The sequence below is a fragment of the Halichoerus grypus genome, chromosome 13 (assembly GCF_964656455.1).
Source record: "Halichoerus grypus chromosome 13, mHalGry1.hap1.1, whole genome shotgun sequence".
Classification (NCBI taxonomy): Eukaryota; Metazoa; Chordata; class Mammalia; order Carnivora; family Phocidae; genus Halichoerus; species Halichoerus grypus.
This window is the reverse complement of record NC_135724.1, coordinates 52,824,549-52,846,387: the sequence shown is the minus strand read 5'-3', so window position 1 is coordinate 52,846,387 and position 21,839 is coordinate 52,824,549. Positions and strand designations below refer to the sequence as shown.

At 38.3% G+C, this 21,839-nt stretch overlaps 1 protein-coding gene and 1 long non-coding RNA gene across 5 annotated transcripts in view; one reads left to right on the top strand and one right to left on the bottom strand.

The window, feature by feature from the left end:
- DLGAP1 (DLG associated protein 1) overlaps positions 1–21,839 on the top strand; it is an 889,834-nt gene that overhangs the window by 439,694 nt on the left and 428,301 nt on the right. The gene's annotated exons all lie outside the window — the stretch shown is intronic.
- LOC144379785 (uncharacterized) overlaps positions 1–21,839 on the bottom strand; it is a 125,323-nt gene that overhangs the window by 6,198 nt on the left and 97,286 nt on the right. The window contains exon 2 of the long non-coding RNA XR_013443165.1: positions 2,588–2,726. This is a non-coding gene — a long non-coding RNA (uncharacterized LOC144379785). The remainder of the gene's footprint in view (positions 1–2,587; positions 2,727–21,839) is intronic.

Genomic DNA, 21,839 nt, shown 5'->3' with positions numbered 1-21,839 from the left:
AAGGGTCGCAGGAAGGACTGCATTGACCACAGGTCCTTTAAACACTTGTCCTTCAATAAAGGTGAGCAGCAAACTGTTCAAAGGCCTACTCTCTGGCAAGGACCTGGGGCCACTGTTCAGTGCTGCTGATGAAAGGCAGAGCCATGAGCACTAATGATCAAACCCACAGTCGGCCAGGGCAGGCTTGTGAGAACTAAGAGCCTCACCCGGCTGGTGCCACCCACCTGTACACGGAAAAGGTGAGACACAACCTGTCAAAAATGTTCCTTGAGTGTCAGCTGTGTGCCAGAAAATGAGGACACAGTGTTGAACAGATTCCTGTCCAGATTGTGCTTATTCTAATGATTATACAATAATTAACTACTATTTTTCTTATTTGCTGTAAAGGACAGGAAGGCTAAAATTGTCCTTAAAAAATGAGCTGAGTATTTTCTAGAACACCAAAGAGAAAACATGTCTCAGAGTCTCACCAAGCATAGACAAGGATGCAGTATTTAAATTAAATTTAAATAAATAAATAAAATTTAAATTAATCAACTTAATGCTTATTTTTAACCAGGAACAGATATACAAAATGCACTACACATTTGAAAAGTAGTATACCCTAAGATTTGCAGCTCAGAATGTCTGGATTCAGCACCAATGAACTAGCTGTGTGATCTTGGACAAGTAACTTAACACTCTGTGTCTCAGTTTCCTCATCTGTTAATAGGACCTACCTTAGAAAGGTGTTTTAAATAAATGACTGATATATGTAAATGCTTATGGTACCTGCTACATAGTAAGCAGGTGTTGTCAATGATTATTTAGTGTCTTGTGCTACTGGTTTTCCTTAAAGCTAAAATGAACATCAAGAATAAGTGACCCCAATGGAAATAAATTTTTAAAAATTCAAATTAAAAAAAAATCCAGATATTAGAATTTAATATTTTCATAAAACAATTATGATTATGAAATAGCAAGGAAAATTATAGCATAAAAAGTGAAAGGACAAAGCTGAAAAAGGATCTCTGGGGCAGATTGCTTGCTGCTCAGCAAAACTGGATTTCTCATCCTCGTATGCCCCAGCCCCCTTTGCAGTTCGGTGGGGCCAAAGGGGTGGTTTCCGGCCAGTGGAACCTGAAAAATGTTGTGTGTCCCTCCCAGCCAGCCCGTGAACACCTCCCTGGCACAGTCTCTGTGCGACCAGGACCAGTATTTCACGGTCTGTGTCCCTAGCAACACAGGGGCTGGGAAGGTGGACAGAGGTATCAAGAACCATCTGTACTGTGCTAAGGAATTTGAACTTTTTCTTGGAGCCATGGGATCTCCAGAAGTGTTTGTTTTGTATAATCAGGTAAGTCACTCCTTTGGCTGGGGGTAGAGGATAGACGCAAGAGAGCAGGAGAGGTGGGCTGGGGCCAAGGCTGGAAGCAGTTAAGAGACTTGCATAACCAGCCCAGTGGGATGGAAGGAGGAGATGGACTCCAAAGGAAACTGGGAAGGGAGAGTCAACAATTGTATTGGGTGTGGGAAGTTGAGATACCAGGGTAAGAAATAAAGGTGGATAGAGATGGGGGGCGATGGCTGTGCCTCATGACCTCTGGGTTTTCTGAGAAGTGAGAAAAGCCTCATTAGCACCTTCTCCTACTGTCACATCTTATTCAGTCTGTCCGTCTCAAGCTACATGCTGGCGGCTTCATTCATCCCTGCCCTTTCAGGTACTGTGCTCTGCCTGGAAGACTGTCTAGAAAGTTCCCCCACATCCAGCAACACCTCTTCTCTCCCTCCTCCAGACATGCTTGGTTGCTCCTCCTTTGCTCCCTTCTCATCTCTTTAGTACTTAGGAAAATGTGCTCAACATGCTTACTTGACATCTCCACAACTAGATGGGAAGGACATTGATGGGAAAGATCTATTTTTTCATCTTGGTATTTCTTATTACTAGCAGAAGGCCAGATATAGTGGGTTCTCAATAGATGTTTAATGAATGAGCTAGTTACTTGAGAATAAGAGGACAGGGAAAAAAAGTAGGGATCCTAAAATAGCACAATCCTTACCTCCATTCTCATAAGAATCTAGGAGGCTACATAGCAACACCTGGGTGGACTGACAGTATTGAAAAAGATTATAATTAAGGTTGAAGCAAAAAAACCCATGCAGTCCACACAGTTGTAAGAGTCTTGTTCCTTTAGGACAAATTTACCAATTTATAAGAAAACTCTGCTGAGGAAAAGGAGCACATAAACACACTTGCATGTGCAGCAGAGAGGAAGGAAAAAAATACCCCCACTTTTCTAACACCCAGCATTTTCCAGAATGGTACAGATACAGCATACTCAAGTGAACATCACCTTCACATAGTGAAATGAATGATGGGTACCTTCTACTCTTAATACATATAGTTTTCCATTGGTTATGGAGTCTAGACTTCTTGTTGTTTACCTAGTAGTCTCTCCCTTTTTCTTAATTATCCGAATTCCAGTTTTATTTTAAGTAGCAATCTGGCCAGCTGAAAGCCCACATATACCAGCCTGCAAGGCAGTGAGATGTGACCATTTAAATAAGTTCTGGTTAATATTAGGAAAAGGGTAGTATGGGACATTACCTGGCTTTTCAAAAAGCTGACTCAGCTGGGAGATTTGCCCCTTTAACCTCCCACTTAGCTTCCTCTGGTCTTGTGTCTAAGGGCTGGCACTCTAGCAGCTATCTTGGAACATGAGGTGGCCTTAAACTTGGCGGTAACTCTAGAAAGAAGAACATAAAGATAGTAAGCACTGGAGTCCCTGACAACCAAAGAATCAAAATACCAGCTTGTTTTTCTTGAAAAAAGTTACATCTCAATGTTTACAATGGAAAACACAGTAATGGTCTGAAAAAAACAAATCTAATACTGTGTACTAGGGCTTAACTTCTGGTAACTAACATAAGTGCACTAATGATTCTTAATCTAATTTTACTATGATAGCCACATACTGCAGTGGAGGCTCAGGTGGTTACACATTTTTACCTCAATGAAAAAACTGGCGAAATGGTATAAGTCTGCATTGTGTTCTGCAATGTCTGAAAGAGCCTGCAGGTAAAATATAGCATATTCGTACTCCCTGAATATCACAGATAAGCACACATTCTGGGATGTTGTGCAAATCATTTGCCTTTTGTACATCTTCAGTCTTTAGAGAGTCAGATATGACAGTCCAAAAATCCTTTTCTCTCTTTTAATGCTTCTCTTCTTCTTTTCCACCATCCTGGCCTCCCTACCTGCTACAGCTCCTTGTGCTCTCATGGGGGTATTCATTGCCCAGTGGTTCCTATTCTTGGGAGGGTGAAAATGGACCTTGGCATATTGATATATAATTAACATATAACACTGTATAAGTTGAAGGTATATAGCATGATGATCCAAATGATACCAAAATATTATATCTTAAATAGTCTCACTACACACACACACACACACAAGTTAACTATGTGGGGTGATAGATGTGTTAATATTATCGTGGTAACTTTCAACTATATAATACAGTATTTCTGACTAGTTACCATGCTGTACACAGCAGGCACACCTTGGGGATATTGCAGGTTCAGTTCCAGACTACTAGACTTCAGTCTTTGGGCTGAAGAATGGATGTTAGCAGGCATGAAAACCACATTCAGCTCATTGTACATCTCCATCAGAGCTCTTGGGTGACCAGGTGCATTGTCAGTGAGCAGTAATATTTTGAAAAAGATCTCAACAATGGGTTTAAAATTTTCAGTAAACCGTAAATAGGTGTGCTGTCATCCAGGCTTTGTTGTTTCCATCATAGAGCACAGGCAGAGTAGATTTAGCATAATTCTTAAGCACCCTAGCATTGGCTTCAACTTAAAGTGACCAGCTCCATTAGCCTCTAACAAGAGAGTCAGCCTATCCTTTGAAGCCAGGCATTGACTTCTCCTTTCTAGCTGTGAAAGTCCTAGATGGCATCCTCTTTCAATAGAAAGCTGTTTTGTCTACATTGAAAATCTATTGTTCAGTGTAGCCACCTTCATATATTATCTAAGCTAGATCTTCTGGATCACTGGCTGCAGCTTCTCCATGAGCACTTGCTGCTTCACCTTGCACATTGATGTTATAGAGACGGCCTCTTTCCTTAAACCTCATGACCCAACCTCTACTAGCCTCAAGCATTTCTTTCATAGCTTCCTCACCTCTCTCAGCCTTCACAGAATTGAAGAGAGTTAAGGCCTTTCTCCTGATCAGGCTTTGGCTTATGGGAACTTGGGGGCTGGTTTGATGTCCTACCCACACCACTAAAACTTTCTCCATGTCAGCAATAAGGCTGTTTCACTTTCTTATCACTGTGTGTTCACTTGAGTAGCACTTTTAATTTCCTTCAAGAAATTTTCCTTTGGCACAAGAGGCCTAGCTTTCAGCCTATCTTGGCTTTCAACATATCTTCTTCGCTAAGCTTAATTATTTCTAGCTTTTTATTTGAACAGAGAGATGTGTGACTCTCACTTTCACTTGAACACTTAGGCCAACTAATAACTCTACAATGGCCTCTAATTTTAATATTGTTGTGTCTCAGGGAATAGGAGAAGGGGCAGAGATGGGCAGCAGTTTGGTAGAGCAGTCAGAACACACACAACTTTTAAGTTCACTGTCTTAATATGGGCACAGTTTCTGGTCCCCCCACTTACCATAGTAACATCACCATAGCAAATATAATAATGATGAAAATGTTGGAAATGTTACAAGAATTACCGATATGTGACCCAAAGACATGAAGTGAGCAAATGCTGTTGGGAAAATGGCACCGATAGACTTGCTCAATTGAGGGTTGCCACAAAACTTTTTGTAAAACACACAGTATCTGTAAAGTGCGATAAAGCGAAGCACAAGAAAACAAGGTATGCGTGTACACCCTGGAACTTATTCACCTTATAACCAGAAGTCTTCACCCTCTGACCAACATTTCCCCACTCCTCTCACCCTCTGGAGCACCACTGTACTGTGTCATATGGAGTTCATCTTTTCTAAATTCCACCTGTAAGTACCATCATACAGTAGTTGTCTTTCTCTGATTTACTTCCCTTAGCATGACAATCTCAAGGTCCATTATTGTTGTTGCAAATGACAGGACTTTGTGTTTTTTTATGGCTGAAAATATGCCATTTTGTGTATGTATTTATGACATATTCTCTTTATCCAGTCATTTGTTGATGGACACTTAGGATTTTCTGTATCTTGGCTATTGTGAATATTGCTGCAGTGCAGGTATCTTTTCAAGATCATAATTTTATTTCCTTCAAATAATACCTAAAAGTAGAATTGCTGTATCATACAGTTCTTTTTTTGAGTAACCGCCATACTGTTTGTTTTCCATTATGACTGAACCAATCTATATTCCTACCGACAGACACTGTCATTCTTTAAATGGGAATAACTACAGGTCAGTCCCATTTCAATCATGAGAACATTAATCACACTCATAGCATAACTTACATGTGTTATTATTCAACGGTTTTCCAATTTTAAGAGTGAGGAGAAGAAGAAAAGAGAGGAACAAAGAGTGAACCCTATTCGGTCACGAGCATATTATTATTTGTGTCCTTCATTAGACCTTAAATTCCTTGAGGGAAAGTATTACTCTTTATTCCTCCTCTTTATGTCCAATATCAAGGCTAGTGACAGGCACATTTTAGCCTGTCGTTTACTTGTTAAATGAGTGATAACTACGCAAATGTTTGCTGCTGGCATGGTGGTTGTCCTAGCATCAGCTGTAACACAGAAGGAATAATGGATGTCACTGAATGCTTGCTCTGCTTAATGCAGTTCACAAAAGATTACTAATGCCAGAGAGTTAAAAGAGCGACCTGGCCATCTGCATCCACGCATTCATGGAAGGGGTCGAGAGAGGTTTGGAGCATAAGTGGAGTTAAAAGAGAATTGGTGGCTAGCACTCCCTTCCTATTTCCTATAGCAGGCTTCATCAGCATTTGTTCTCCTACTGTGATTAACCCAGTTTCCCATTTTGTGCATTGGCTCAAAAGTCAGAAAAGTTAAATAAAACCCCTGAAAAGCAGCATGTTGAGCACTCATGCTACCTGAATGAAAAGCATATGGTAATTATATAGAAACTGTGATCATTATTTTTCCCCATCACTGGTTTTGGTTTGTCTGCCTTTCACAGCGTAAGAATAAAACACTTTTACAGAACAATTCAGAAAGTTAGAAAATGCTGGGCATGAAAAATGATTTTCGTTTTTAGACAGATGTGATATATCTTCAAGAAGCTATTTATATCTGACAATTGTACCTGTCTTTGAAAAACTTTATTTTTAAAAAAATTGTAGCATGATGGAAGACTCTACAGGTTTCTGCACAGAGTCTTTGGTAAGACTTTTGCTGCTTGGATTTACAGATAGTAACTAAGAGAACGAGCAAACACTTTGTAAAGATAGATATTTTTATTTATCTAACTATACTCGAAAAAATATAATTAGGTGTGTGATTTTGTAAAGAGATGACAAGTTGCTATCTTCATTTCACACAGTAACTGGACATTTGTACTTGTTATATCATAAAGTTCTACTGAAAAATCCTAATGAGTGGCCAGATAGAGGAAACTGTGCAGGATTTATTAGTAACTCCACTTTTAAAAATGGTTTATGTGACAATTAAGCAAGTGAATAGTCACATTTTCAAAATTTGAAGTCTTACCATCAACAGAATGAGCAGCAGTAAAAAAGGGAATCATAACAGAAGCAATAAAAGGCAAACTTAAGACAATCTAAAATTAAAGATAGGTTGAATTATTTGAAATTATTTTCTAAGTGAACATTGACTCAGATTAGTGTAGGTTATACATGTGTATTGCATAAGGCCTTGAAATAAGTCTGTAATGACAGAATAGCAAACTAACACACAATCACAAAATATCTTACTAGGGATGAAATTAATAATATGCTATTGTTCTTATATTGAGTACATGCATGAGCCAGGTGCTATGCTGAATGTTTAACATGTCATTCCATTTATTCTCAATAAAACCCTATTTCCATGCAATTACTGTATTTTTTAATTGAATTAAACATTGCCACTACCTGTATTTCATAGAATGGGAACAGAAGGGTGAGTCTAGTTCAAGATGAGCATATAGGAGGACCCTGAACCTACAGCTACATATGGAACAGTTTCCTTAAGTAGGAAAATACTAGCTGAGCAACTTCTACACATTGGACATATGAGAAAAAAAAATCAAAGCACGTAGGAAAGGCTCAGACAAAATCTCACTATAAACTCAACCCTGGCTCAATGACCTGCAATCAGGAAGGAACTCTAACCCTGAGCTTCTGCCTGAGGAGCAAAGGGTTTGAACTGCACATCTGGCACCCTAACTTTTAAGACATGCACTTGAGAGACAAAGCATCCAGCTTTGAAAGTCACAGGGGCTTGCATCCACAAGTCCCACAAACTGAGAAATAATTCCTAAAGGGATTTTTCAGAATGAACACTCCAAGACCCAGTGCAGAGATAGCCCAGGCTTCCCGTGAAAGAGACTTACTTGCCCATCTATCTTAAAGCTTCAGCTGGAGGAGCAGGCATCTAATTTAACAGGTATCTAGAAACCTACTGAAAGAGGGCAGGAGTCCCCACTGCCTCATTCCAGCCCTGGTATGTCTTGGAAAGGAGCTGTACACTCATCTGGCACTCCAATTTTTGCCACTCCACTCCAAGGGACACCTCTAGATCACCTGGCTTTGGTGGACAGTGGGTCTTGCACATGAAGGTCCTACAGTGCTGTTAAAAATGGAGAAACACTTCTTAACTGGCTACCCCACCAAAGGCTCAGCAGAGAGACAGCAGACTGAATCAGATCTAGGAGCTGACTACAGTCCTCTCCAGAGACCTCAGAAAGTGGGCACCACCTTCACACTTCCACTGCCCTGCCCCACATGGTTCATAAAAGGAGCCTGTGGCTGGTGGCTGGCCAGGCTTGTGTTCAAGGGTTCAATGGATAGTACAAAAGAAAGAGTTCCTAACTGGTTATCAGCCAGGGCTCAGCGCAGAGGGAGCAGACAAATGCCTATTTACCAGTTTTCCCCTGAATCAAGTATGTTTGCCTACATTAAAAGATGCTTACTTCCAAAAAAAAAAAAATGCTTACTTCCAATCAGCCTGAAACTAGGTGCTGAGATCTTTCTCTTTGAAACTCTGACAGGTCTTGACAAAATCTCAACTACTGGGAACCACTGAAAACAAAGTAGGTTGCTTATATAATCAAAAAGGTTTGAGAGACAATGGAAAGCTAGCAGCTGAATGGTCAACTCCTACACAAAGCCAGTCCTTCAGAACTGGGAGGGGTGGCTGTTGTATCTAATGCACAGAAACTAAATAGGGAATCAAGGAAAATACAAAACATCAGAAAAAGTCCTTACTGAAATGGAGATAAGTGATTTACCTGATAAAGAGTTCAAAATAGGGGTTATAAAGATGCTCCCTAACCTCAGGAGATGAATGAATACAGTGAGAACTTCAACAAAAAGATAAGAAATATTTAAAAGTCCAAAAAGAACTAACAAAGCTGGAGAAATACAATAACTTAACTGAAAAGTACAATAGAGGGAATCAATGACCTTAAAGATGGGTCAGTAAAACTCACCCTTAAGTTTACCACTTAAGGAAATTGTTCCATATGTAGCTGTGGGTTCAGGGTCCTCCTATATGCTCATCTTGAACTAGACCCACCCTTCTGTTCCCATTCTATGAAATACTGGTAGTGACAAGGTTTAATTCAATTAAAAAAACATACAGTAATTGCATGGAAATAGGGCTTTATTGAAGAATAAATGGAATGACAAATAGAGTGTTTCTCCATTTGTAACAGCACTGTAGGACCTTCATGTGCAAGACCTACTGTCCACCAAAGCCAGGTGATCTAGAGGTGTCCCTTGGAGGGGAGTGGCAAAAATTGGAGTGCCAGATGAGTGTATAGCTCCTTTCCAAGAGATACCAGGGCTGGAATGAGGCAGTGGGGACTAAATGGAGTGACAAAAATTGGAGTGCCAGATGAGTGTACAGCTCCTATCCAAGAGATACCAGGGCTGGAATGAGGCAGTAAATGGACTAAATTCTTTAATCAGAAAGACATTGAGTGGCCAAATAGATACCCATCTGTCTACAAGAGACTCACTTCAGACTCACCCACTAAGAGTAGAAACAATTTTTAAAAAGGATGAAAAAGAGTGAAGACAACTTAAGGGATACATGGGAAAATATCATATATGCCAGCATTCCTTTTATAGTGGTCCCAGAAGGAGAAAGGAGAGAAAAGAGGACATCAAACTTAATTGAAATAATGGCTGAAAACTTCCCTAACCTAGGGAAAGAGAAATCCAAGTCCAGGAAGCCCAAAGAATCCAAGTAAGATGCCTCAAAGAGACCCACAAGACAAATTATAATTAAAATGTCAAAATTAGAGGCAAGAGAAAAAACAACTTGTTACATACAAGGGACACCCTTCCCCCATAAGATAGAAACTTTTCAGACCAGAAGGGAGTGGCATAATATATTCAAAGGGCTGGAAGAAAAAAACCTGCCAAACAAGAGTACCCAGCAAAGTTGTCCTTCACAATTGAAGGAGAGATCGTTTTCCAGACAAGCAAAAGCTAAAGGAGTTGATCATCCACTAGACTGGCTTTATAAGAAATGTTAATGCTAATTAATAACATGAAAACATAAAAGTGTAAGTTTCGTGGCTAAACGTAGATATATAGGAAAATTCAAAATGATCTAATGATGTAAAGTTGGTAGGTTAATCACTTATAAAGCTGTTATGAAGGTTAAAAGTAGTAAAACTATGATGAAAATAATTTGTTAAGGGATACACAAGATAGAAAGATGTAAATTGTGGTATCAAAAATATAAAATGCTGTAGTAAAAATATTGAGCTTTAAATACATTTAGACTTAAGTTGCTAACAATTTAAAATAGAATGTTATCAGTAAGTTACTTATGTAAGCCTCTTGGGAACCACAAAACAAAAACCTAGAGTAAATACACAAAAGTAAAACGGAAAGAAATCTAAGCATACCACTACAGAAACCATCAAATCACAAAGGAAGAGAGCAAGAGAAGGAGCAAAGGAATTTTTAAGACAGCCAGAAAACAATTCACAAAACAGCAATAAGTACATATTTATCAATAATTATTTTAAATGTAAATGGACTAAATTCTTTAATCAGAAAGACATTGAGTGGCCAGATACCCGTCTACAAGAGACTCACTTCAGATATAAGGATACACACAAACTGAAAGCAAAGGGAGGGAAAAAGATATTCCATGCAAATTGAACACCAAAAGAAAGCTAGGTAGCTACACTTATATCAGATAAAATAGGCATTAAGACAAAGATTTGTAATAAGAGATAAAGAAGGTTATTACATAATAACAAGGTCAATCCAGCAAGAGGATATACTATTTATAAATATTTATGCAACCAACATAGGAGCATCTATATATAAAGAGTAAATACTAACGGACATAAAGAGAGGAATAAAAAGCAGTATAATAATAGTAGGGGACTTTAATCCCTCACTTTCATTAATAGCTAGATCATTCAGACAGAAAAATAAGGAAACATTGATCTTAAGTGATACGTTAGACCAGAAGGGCTTATGAGACATACAGAACATCCCATCCAAAAACAACAGGACATACATACCACTCAAGCACACGTGGCACATTCTCCAGAATATTTTCAGGTGTAAAACAAGTCTTAATAAATGTAAGAATATTAAAATCATATCAAGCATCTATTCTAACCATAATAGGTAGCAATCAGTTACAAGAAAACTGGAAAATTAACAAGTACATGGAGATTAAACAGCATGCTAATGCAACCAATGGGTCAAAAAAGAAAAAATTTTTAAATTACCTTGAGACAAATGGAAATACAACATACCAAAACTTATGGGATGCAGAAAACAGTTCTAAGAAGGAAGTTCATAGCAATAAATGCCTATATCAAGAAACAAATATCCTAGCTTAATGCCTCAAGGAACCAGAAAAAGAAGAACAAGTTCAAAGTTGGTCAAAGGAAAGAACAAAAATCAGTGCAGAAATAAATGAAAATAGACCTGGTTCTTTGAAAAGATAAACAAAATAGACAAACCTTCAGGTAGATTCACCAATTAAAAAAAAAAAAGAGGACTCAAATAAATATATTCAAAAATGAAAACGGAGATGTTACAACTGATATCAAAGACATGCAAAGTCTCATAATAGACTACTAGGAACAATTAGAAATCAATGAAGTGGACAACCTAGAAGATATGTTTGAATTTTTGGAAACCTACAACCTACCAAGACTAAATCATACAGAAGTAAAAAATCTGAACAGACTGATTTTTAGTGAGGATATTAAATCAGTAATCAAAAATCTCCCAAAAAATAAAATTCCAGGATCACATAGTTTCAATAGTGAATTCTACCAAACATTAAAAAAAAAAAAGAATGGCAAACTCTTCCAAAAACAGCGGAGGAAAGAACACCTCCATGAGGCCAGCCTTACTCTGATACCAGTGCCTGACAAGAACACCATAAAAGAAGAAAATTATAGACCAATATCCCTGATGGACATAGATGAAAAATCCTCAACAAAATATTAGTAAGCCAAATTCAACAATACATTACAGGTAGCCCCTCCCTTCCAAAAGTTCATGTTACACCACTTCACTTTTACAGAAGACCTACATTAACACCTATTTTATGAAAAAAGCCATTAACATAGTAATATAGGTCTTTCATTAAAGCAAAGTGGCTTAACACGATCTTTTGGAAATCATGAAGTACTCCATTTTATTGCATTTCAGCTTATGAAAGGTTTTATAGGAAAACTCTTTCAGAGAGTGGGAGAAACCTATAAAAGGATCATATACCCTGATTAAGTTGTATGTATTCTGGGCTGCAGGGATGGTTCAACATTTGCAAATCAATGTGATATAACACATTAAAAAAGGAAGGTTAAAAATCTTATGATCATCTCAATAGACGCAGAAAAAACACTTGATAAAATTCACATCTACTGATGATAAACTCCCAACAAAGTGGGTATATAGGGACTGTACCTGAACATAATAAAGTCCATACATGACAAGTCCATAGCTAATTCATACTCAGTGGTCAACAGCTGAAAGTTTTGACTCTAAGATCAGGAACAAAACAAGTATGCCCACTCTTGCCACTTTTATTCAACATAATATTGGAAATTCTAGCCAGAGCAATTAGGCAAGAAAGATAAAAGGCAAGGTTCCTTTCTAAACAGGAAAGGAACAAGTAAAATTCTATTTGCAGATGACATGATATATATAGGAAACCCTAAAGTCCACCAAAAAAACAACCTGTTAGAACTAAAACAAATTAAATAAAACTGCAGTATACAAAACCAATATACAAAAATTGGCTGCGTTTTATACACTAATAAACTATCAGAAAAGAGAAATTAAACAATCCCATTTACAATCATATCAAGAATTCCTAGAAAATACCTAGGAATAAATTTAACCAAGGAAGTGAGAGATCTGTACACCAAAAACTAAAATTGATTAAAGAAATTGAACAGGACACCAATAAATGGAAATATATTCTGTGCTTATGAGGAATAATGTCATTAAAATGTCTGTACAACCCAAAGCAATCTATAGATTCAATGCAATCAAAATTCCAAATTTTATCAAAATATCAATGGCATTTTTTACAGAAATAGAACAATCCTAAAATAACTATAAAACCACAAAATGCTCCAAATAGCTAAAGCAACCTGAAGAAAGAAAGAAAAAACTGGAGGCATTATGCTTCCAGATTTCAAACTCTATTACAAAACTATAGTAATCCAAAGAGTATGGTAATGGCATAAATCAGACACATAGATTAATGGAACAAAACAGCACAGAAATAAACCCACGTTTATATGGTCAAATAATTATGAAAAAGGAACCAAGAATATACAAATGAGAAAGGACATTTTCCTCACTAAATGGTGTTAGGAAAACTGGACCTATATATACAATAAAATAAAACTGGACCACTCTCTTACACCATACAGAAAAATTAACTCAACATGGATTAAAGAACATAGACGGTAAGCAGCTTGGTAATGATCTTGGCCATGATTTTCTGGATTTGTCACTAAAAGCAAAAATAATCCAGTGAGATTACATAAAACTAAAGAGCTTCTGCACAGCAAAGGAAACCATCAACAAAATGGAAAAGCAGCCTACAGAATGGGAGAAAATATTTGTAAATCATATATCTGATAAAGGGCTGATATCCAAAATACATAAAGAACTCCTACAACTCAACAGCAAATATCCCAAACAATCCATTTAAAATATGAGCAGAGGATCATGAATAGACATTTTTCCAGAGAAGACATCTAGGGTCAGCAGGTATACAAAAAGGTATTCAACATCACTAATATTCCAGGAAACACAAATCAAAACCACATTGAAATCATCTCATACTTGTTGGAATGACAATCATCAAAAATACAAAAATGCCGGCAACGATGTAGAGAAAAGAGAATGCTTGTGCACCGTTGAAATGCACTGGAATGCAACTGATGCAGCCACTATTGGAAAAAAGTGTGGAGGGTCCTCAAAAAATTAAAAATAGAACTATTGTCCAATCCAGCAATTCCACTTCTGGGTAAATTAAAATGAAGTTAGGTTGAGATCACGATGGTGGAGCAGGAAAATCCTGAGCTTATCTCCTCCCACAGAAACATCAAAATTACAACATATCTGTCTCTCTGGAAATGACATGTAAACTAACATAACAGCTCTTCCACAACTAAAGGTATAAAGATGAAGCCACATTGAGATGGATAAGAGGGGCAGAGATGCAGTCTGGTCAGGATCCACTCCTCCAGCACAGCAACTCACAAGTGGGATGGATATCACAAGTGCAGAGGTTCTTCCTTAGGAGAGAAGAGTTCAAGGCTCACATCAGGCATTCCTATCCTGTGAACCTGCAACAAGAAATGAGCCCCTATAATTTTTGAAAATTAGTAGGGCTTAACTATGGGAGAGCCAGAGGGCTACAGAAAAGAGACTCTGCTCTTAAAGGACCCATGCACAAACCCAATCCTAGACTCAGCACAGAGGCCTCAGTTTGTAAAGTGTCAGGGACTTACATGAAGGAGATCTATTGACTAATTTTAGAGTGTGTTCTGGAGGGGTAAATCTTTCCCCAGGAGCATAAGCACAGACTGGTACCATTTTTCTTAATCTCCTTCTATCTAGCTGGCCCAGCACTAGCAGACACCATTTCTGGCACTCTCCATTTATCTTCCTAGTACCATTCACTCTGCCCACCAGTGATCCTGCAGCTTTTACAGTAAAGCATTACAGCCAGCCAGACTGGGGCCAGCTCCACCCACCAACATGCCTTTAGCAGCCCAGCCATAACAGGAGGTCTCATACAGCCCAAATAGGACACTACTGGAATCCCTGGTTCTGGTGACCAAAGGGATTTGCACTTCTGAGCCCCACAGGACACCTTCTACATAAGGCCAATCCTTCAACACTGGGAAATACAGCTGATCTACCTAATACACAGAAACAATCACATAATGTCAGGGAAAATGAGGAGAAAGGGGAATATGTTCTAAAATGAAAAAACAAGACAAAACCTTTTTTAAAAAGTAAATGAAACGGAGATAAGCAATCCACCCAATAGAGTTCAAAGTAGTAGTCATAAAGATACTCACCAAACTCAGATGAATGGGTGAACACAGTGAGAACTTCAAAAGAGTTAGATTTTTTTTTTTTTTTAATCAGACCTGGGGATGCCTGGGTGACTTAGTTGGTTAAGCATCCAACTCTTGGTTTTGGCTCAGGTCACAATCTTAGGGTTATGAGATTGAGCCCCATATCGGGCTCAGCATGGAATGTGCTTGAGATTCTTTCCCTCTCCCTCCGCTCCTCCCCCCACTTGCACTCTCACTCTCTAATAAGTAAATAAAATCTTTAAAAAAAAATTAAAAATCAGACCTGAAGAATACAGTAACTGAAATGAAAAATACACTAGAAGGAATCAACAGCAGATTTCATGATGCAGAACACATCAGCAATCCGGAAGACTGGCTAATGGAAATCACCTAAGCTGAACAAAAAGAAAAAAAGAATTTTTAAAAATGAGGATAGTTTAAGGAACCTTTGGGACAAAATTAAGCATACCAACATTAACATTATGGGGGTTTCAGAAGAAGAGAAAGGGGCAGTAAAGTAAAGCTGAAAACTTTCTAACCTAGGAAAGGAAACAGGCATCTGGGTCTAGGAAGCACAAGGATTCCCAAACAAGATGAACCCAAAGAGAGTCATACCAAGACATATAATTAAAATGTCAAAAATTAAACACAAAAGGAGAATCAAGGAGCAGCAAATGAAGAGCAACTAGTTAATACAAGGGGGCCCCCATAAAGCTATCAGCTGCTTTTTTAGTCAAAACTGAATATCTAAGGTGACTCCTTCTAGCCTACAAAGTGCTGAAAGGAAAAAATCTACAACCAAGAATACTCTACCAGGTAAGTTTATCGTTCAAAATTGAGGGAGAAACAGAGCTTCCCAGACAAAAGTTAAGAGTTCATCAGCACTAAACCATACTTATAAGAAATGTTAAAGAGACTTCTTCAAGCATAAAAGAAAAAATCATCTGAAAGAAAAGTTCTTAGTGTTAAAATCACAATGTGGTGGGCATTTGGGTGGCTCAGTTGGTTAAGCATCCAACTCTTGATTTCTGTTCAGGTCATGATTTCAGGGTTGTCAGATCAAGCCCTGCATTGAGTTCTGCACTGGATGTGGAGCTTGCTTAAGATTCCCTCTCTTCTCCCTTTCCCTCTTTCCCCCCATCTCTCCTCCTCTCTTAAAAAAAAAAAAAAAAAAAAAAAAAAAGGCAAAATGTGGTAAAGATAGTGGATCAACCACTTATCAAGCTAGTATAAAAGTTAAATGACAGAAGTAATAAAATCAACTATATCTACAATAACTAAGGGATGCACAGAATTAAAATATGTAAAACATGTCAAATACATACAATGTAGGGGTGGAAGAATAAAAATGTAGTTATTTTTTAGTGTGTTTGCACTTGAGTGACAACAACTTAAAATAGACTGCTATATCCGTAGGGTGTTTTATATGGACCTCATAGTAACCACAAACCTATACACAACAAATAAAGAGAAAGGAATCCAAACATAACACTAAAGAAAGTCATCAAATCACCAGAGAAGAGAGCAAGTGAAGAAAGGAACAGTGAAGAACTACAAAAACAACCAGAAGCAATTAACAAATTGGCAGTGAATACAAATCTATCAATGACTACTATAAATGTAAGTGGAATAAATTCTGTAAGCAAAGGATATAGGGTAGCTGATTGAATTAAGAAACAAGACCTGTATCTATGCTATCTGTAAAAGACTTGCATCAGACCTAAAGACACATACAGACTGAAAATGAAGGGATGGAAAAGATATTCCATGCAAATGGTAACAAACAAACAAAAGCAATACTATATCATACAAAATAGACTTTAAAACAAAGACTGTCAGAGAAAGACAAATACCATATGATTTCACTCATATGTGGAATTTAAGAAACAAATCAGCGAAGGGGGAGAGAGCGAGAAAGGCAAACCAAGAAACAGACTCAACTATAGAGAACAAACTGATGGTTACCAGAGGGGAGGTGAGTAGAAGCATGGGTTGGATAGGTGATAAGGATTAAGGCGTGTACTTGTTGTGAGTACAAGGGGTTTTATGGAAGTGGTGACTCACTGTATTGTGCACCCGAAGCTAATATTACACTGTGTATTGACTAACTGGAATTTAAATAAAAACTTTTAAAAAAGATAAAACAAAGACTGCAACAAGAGAAAAAGTAGGGCATTACATAATAATAAAGTGATCAATCCAACACAATATAAACAATTATAAATATGTATGCATCCCACATAAGAGCACTTAAATATATAAAGCAAATATGAACATACAGAAATTGTAATACAATAATAGGAGGGAACTTTAACGGCTCACCTACATCAATGGAGAGATCATCTAGACAGAAAATCAATAAGGAAACAGTGGCCTTGAATGACACATTAGGACCAGATGGGCTAAATATATAAATACAGAATATTCCATTTAAAACAGCAAACTATTCATCCTTTTCAAGTGCACATGGAACATTCTCCAGGATAGATCACGTTAGGCCACAAAACAGGTCTCAATAAATTTATGATAGAAATAATATCAAGCATCTATTATAACCACAACAATATGAAAGTAGAAATCAATTACAAGGAAAAAAATAAACCCCATAAATGTGGAGGCTAAACCAAATTAAACCATACCTTGAAAGGATCATACACCATAATCAAGGAAGGTTGTTCTAATATCCACAAATCCATTAACATGATACAGCACTTTAACAAAGTAAAGGATAAAAACAATATGATCATCTGAATAGATACAGAAAAAGCTTTTGACAAAATTCAACATCCATTTATGATAAAACCTAACAAAGTGGGTATAGTGGGAACTTCAACATAATAAAAGCCATGTATGACAAAAACCACAGCTAACATCGTACTCAGTAATGAAAATATCAAAGCTTTTTTCTAAAATGAGGAACAAGACATGTTGCCCACTCTCACCACTATTATTTAATATAGTACCGGAAGTCTAACCCATGTCAATCAGACAAGAAAAAGAAATAGAAGGCATCCCAATTGGTAAGGAACAAGTGAAACTCACTATTTGCAGATGACATGATACTCTATATAGAAAACCCTGAAGACTCCCCCCAAAAACTATTAAAACTAATAAATGGATTCAGTAAAACTGCAGGATACAAAATTAATATACATAAATGTATTGTTTCTATACACTAATAATCAGGAAGAGAAATTAAGAAAAACAATGTTATTTACAATTGCATCGAAAAGAATAAAATACCGAGGAGCAAATTTAACCAAGGAAATGAATGGAACTTGAGGACTTTATGCTAAGTGAAATTAGAGAAAGGCAAATACCTTGTATCATTTATAGGTGGAATTAGAAAAAGAAAAAGAATTCGTAGAACAGAGAGGTGGTTGCCAGAGGCAGTGGGTTGGGGAAAGTGAGTGAAATGTACAAACTTCTAGTTATAAAATAAATCCTCAGATCATGTACACCACAGTGACTAAGGTTAATACTATATTGTATTTTGAAAGTTGCTAGAAGAGTAAATTTTAAAAATTCTCATCCCGGGACGCCTGGGTGGCTCAGTCGTTAAGCGTCTGCCTTCAGCTCAGATCATGATCCCAGGGTCCTGGGATCTAGTCCCACATCAGGCTTCTTGCTCAGCCAGGAGCCTATTTCTCCCTCTGCCTGCTTGTGCTCTCTCTCTCTCTGTCAAATAAATAAATAAAATCTTTAAAAAAAATGAAAATTCTCATCCCAAGAAAAAAGAAATTTGTAACTATGTGTGGCAATGGATGTTAACTAGACTTACTGGGATGATCATTTTGTAATATACACAAATATCAAATCATTATGTTGTACACCTGAAACTAATACAGTGTTCTATTTCAATTATATCTCAATTTTTTTTTAAGATTTTATTTACTTATTTGACAGAGACAGAGATAGCGAGAGCAGGAACACAAGCAGCAGGAGTGGGAGAGGGAGAAGCAGGCTTCCCGCTGAGCAGGGAGCCCGATGCAGGGCTCAATCCCAGGACCCTGGGATCATGACCTGAGCCGAAGGCAGGCGCTTAACGATTGAGCCACCCAGGCGCCTCTATTTCTCAATTTTTAAAAACCACAAGGATGTAACAGAGGCACTGATCTTTCAGGGGCATATAATTTGAGAGGGTTGATAGGTTAAGATGTTGATAATTACAACTACTACAGCTGTGACTGTAAATATTCAAAAAAAATTAGAGCTGGAGTAGCATTCTCACAGTGTACTCCCATTCTCATTAAGGAACTGAATTAACTTTATGCTGGTGGGTGGGAATAGGGTAGTATTTTTCTTGGGGGTGGAGAAGAGAGTGTTCATGAAGAAATCACAACTGGTAAGAGTCATTCTCAGGGAAAGAAGCGAATGCTAGAATTCAGGTGCTTCTTGGGCATTCTGTCATGGAATATTGGAATAACTCATTTTCTGCCTTTCCAAACACATTTTAGCCCTGCTCTTTCCCTAGAAGACAAAGAGGGTGCGGGAGCTTTGTTAGTCCCTAATAGTTGCTATTTTCCCTTTCTCCGAAATGGCAAGGGACAAATACTTGATAAAAAGAAAATGTATCAAGAATTCACTCTGTATCATTAGGCATTAAAGATAGGGCAAAAGGAATCAGTAGTAATCGCACACAGGTGAGTCAGGTAACATTTCTTGGTCCCACGGCTCTCTCAGTCTAGCTGAGGTGACAGAGCTGCCCAGGAATAGTGGCGTAAGCAGTGAGAGTTCAACACGTAGGACGACAGACACACAGTGAAGCCAACAATTGTCTCTTGTCTAGGAGCCCAGGGAAGATATCATTCAGAGATTACATGTGAACCAACCCGAAAAGATGAGGGAAGCTTTTCTGGATGAAAAAGGTGGCAAGGTGTTCTAGAAGGAGGTACTTTGAGGGCACACAGATGTGAGAGAGGCAAGGCTCATTCTCAGAGCCTTCGAGTACTCTTAAATGGTGGGAGCATCTGCTGCTCGGGAAGAAATGCCTGGAGAGGATACAGAAACAAAAGATGGGACCCAGATTTTTGAAGTACTTTGTGCATCACGTTAATGGTTCTTTAACTGCGGTCACTGGGTACCATTGGCAGGCTTCTAAGTGGAGCTCTGACACAATTGTTTTACAAAAATTAACACTGGCTGTAGAAGGAAGATGGACTGAAAAGAGAAGAATGTGGTGATATGATGGGGAGGAGGGGTGCAAGCACAGCCGGACACAGCTGGGGGGGGGGAGCAGTGCTGTTGTCCCCATCCCCATCCCAGACCACCCTGCAATGCTGCCACAGAGTATTCTCTACAGCAAAAGCGGTGCTGGCCCTATGCTCAATGCCTCCCAAACCACAAGCTTGAACACCACACATCTGACACTCACACCCTAGAGCTCTGCCTGTTCTACCACATGATGCTAGAATCTTGAGCTGCAGAGCCCAGCTCTGAGCTATTACCCTGCTCCTGCTATAGATACTCTTGAGCTGTGTTGTCTTGAGAAACCACTTAGATTGTACCAACCTCAGCATTTTTTCAATCTATAAAATAGGAAGAGTCATATTCCTTGGCTATTTGGAAAACTAAATAACATTTATGAATTTCTTTTACAAATTATAAAATGGATTCCATTTACTAATATAGCTTAGGCCTATTACATAGGGGTTTCCACAAGAACCATGACTTTAAAGGATATTCTGGAGAGGGGCTCAGTTCCTGGATTTTAGGAGGAAGCTCATGGCATGGCATGACATGGTACCAGCCTGCTGAGTTTAATCCTGGCTCTGACCTGCACATGCCCAGGATCCCAAACCAATTAACTGAATTCTCTGTGCCTTCATCTCATCTATAAAATGGGGTTTAAAAATACCTCCCACCCAGGGTTACTAATAAGGTTAAATGAATTCATATAGTTAAGAACTATCGCTGGCCAAGAGTGACTGGCTGATAAGGGGTAGCAATCACTCTTCCCCTGTGATTGAAATTTAGGACTTGAAATTTTAGGAGTTCAGTCATTATCTTTACTATAATGGATACAGCATGCAAAGTAATGGCTGTCCACAGGCATCCAAGTCCTAATCCCCAGAACCTGTGAATATGGGAAATTTCATGACAAAAGGTAATGCAGATGGCATTAAGGTTCTTAATGAGCTGACTTTAAAATAAGGAGATTATTCTGGATTTTTTCGGTGAGCCCATTTTAATCACGTGGGTCCTTTAAAACAGAATTTGACAGGTGGGTGAGAAAGAGGAGATGTAGAAAGATTTGGCCTGCTATTGCTAGCTTTTCAGGTGGAGGAAAGGGGCCCAGAGCCTAGTGAGACCCTTACATGCTGTGCAGAGTCTGATGTGCAAGGGAGCAAGAAGCTACAAGGTGTACCCTACTCCCAATGAATGTACAAAATAAAAATGTAATAGAAAATAACGAACTTAAACTGAGTTCCTTTAGGGGTTCAGTTATGAACTCATTCAGAAAAGGAAGAGGCTTCTCAAGACTTTAAAACCTAAAGTATGAAGACTTGAAGCATTAAGGAGCAGGTGGGATTTAAGCAGGGCCATGCGTCTTGTGGGGGGAGGCGGGGTGGAAGACTGTCAACCCTCCTAGGTTCAATAGCTGAGTCTATGAAATAAACTGACAACAGGCAGATTAACAGGAGAAAAAGCATACAAATGTTTAATATTACCTGTCTGGGGGCATTAGAGGGGGAAAAAATGAATACCCTGAAAAGATGTGAGATTTGAGAACTTATAGATTATCTTGATAGGGAAGGCGGAGAGATGAGGGAAATGTAGGCCACTTAAGGGACTGTAAATGATGTTTGGGAAAGAAGAACGGGCCCTCAGAAGAGTAGATGGGAGGTATGATAATGTGTGACCAAGTTTATCTGGGTATGGTGTCCACTTCTAATCTCTTCTCCTGTGGTAAGAGTCTGTTTTTCCTGATGATAAAACTCTGGCGAAAGGATGGATGACAATTGAGTTCCTTTTTGGAAGATCTGCCTTTAGGCAGGTAAGGGAAGTTCAGAGAGAACCTCTCCCTGTATATGCTGTTTTTCTAATGCCTTCAGCTCAAAATAACTCTTATGAGAAAGAGGTATCGTTTAGGATGGCATATTC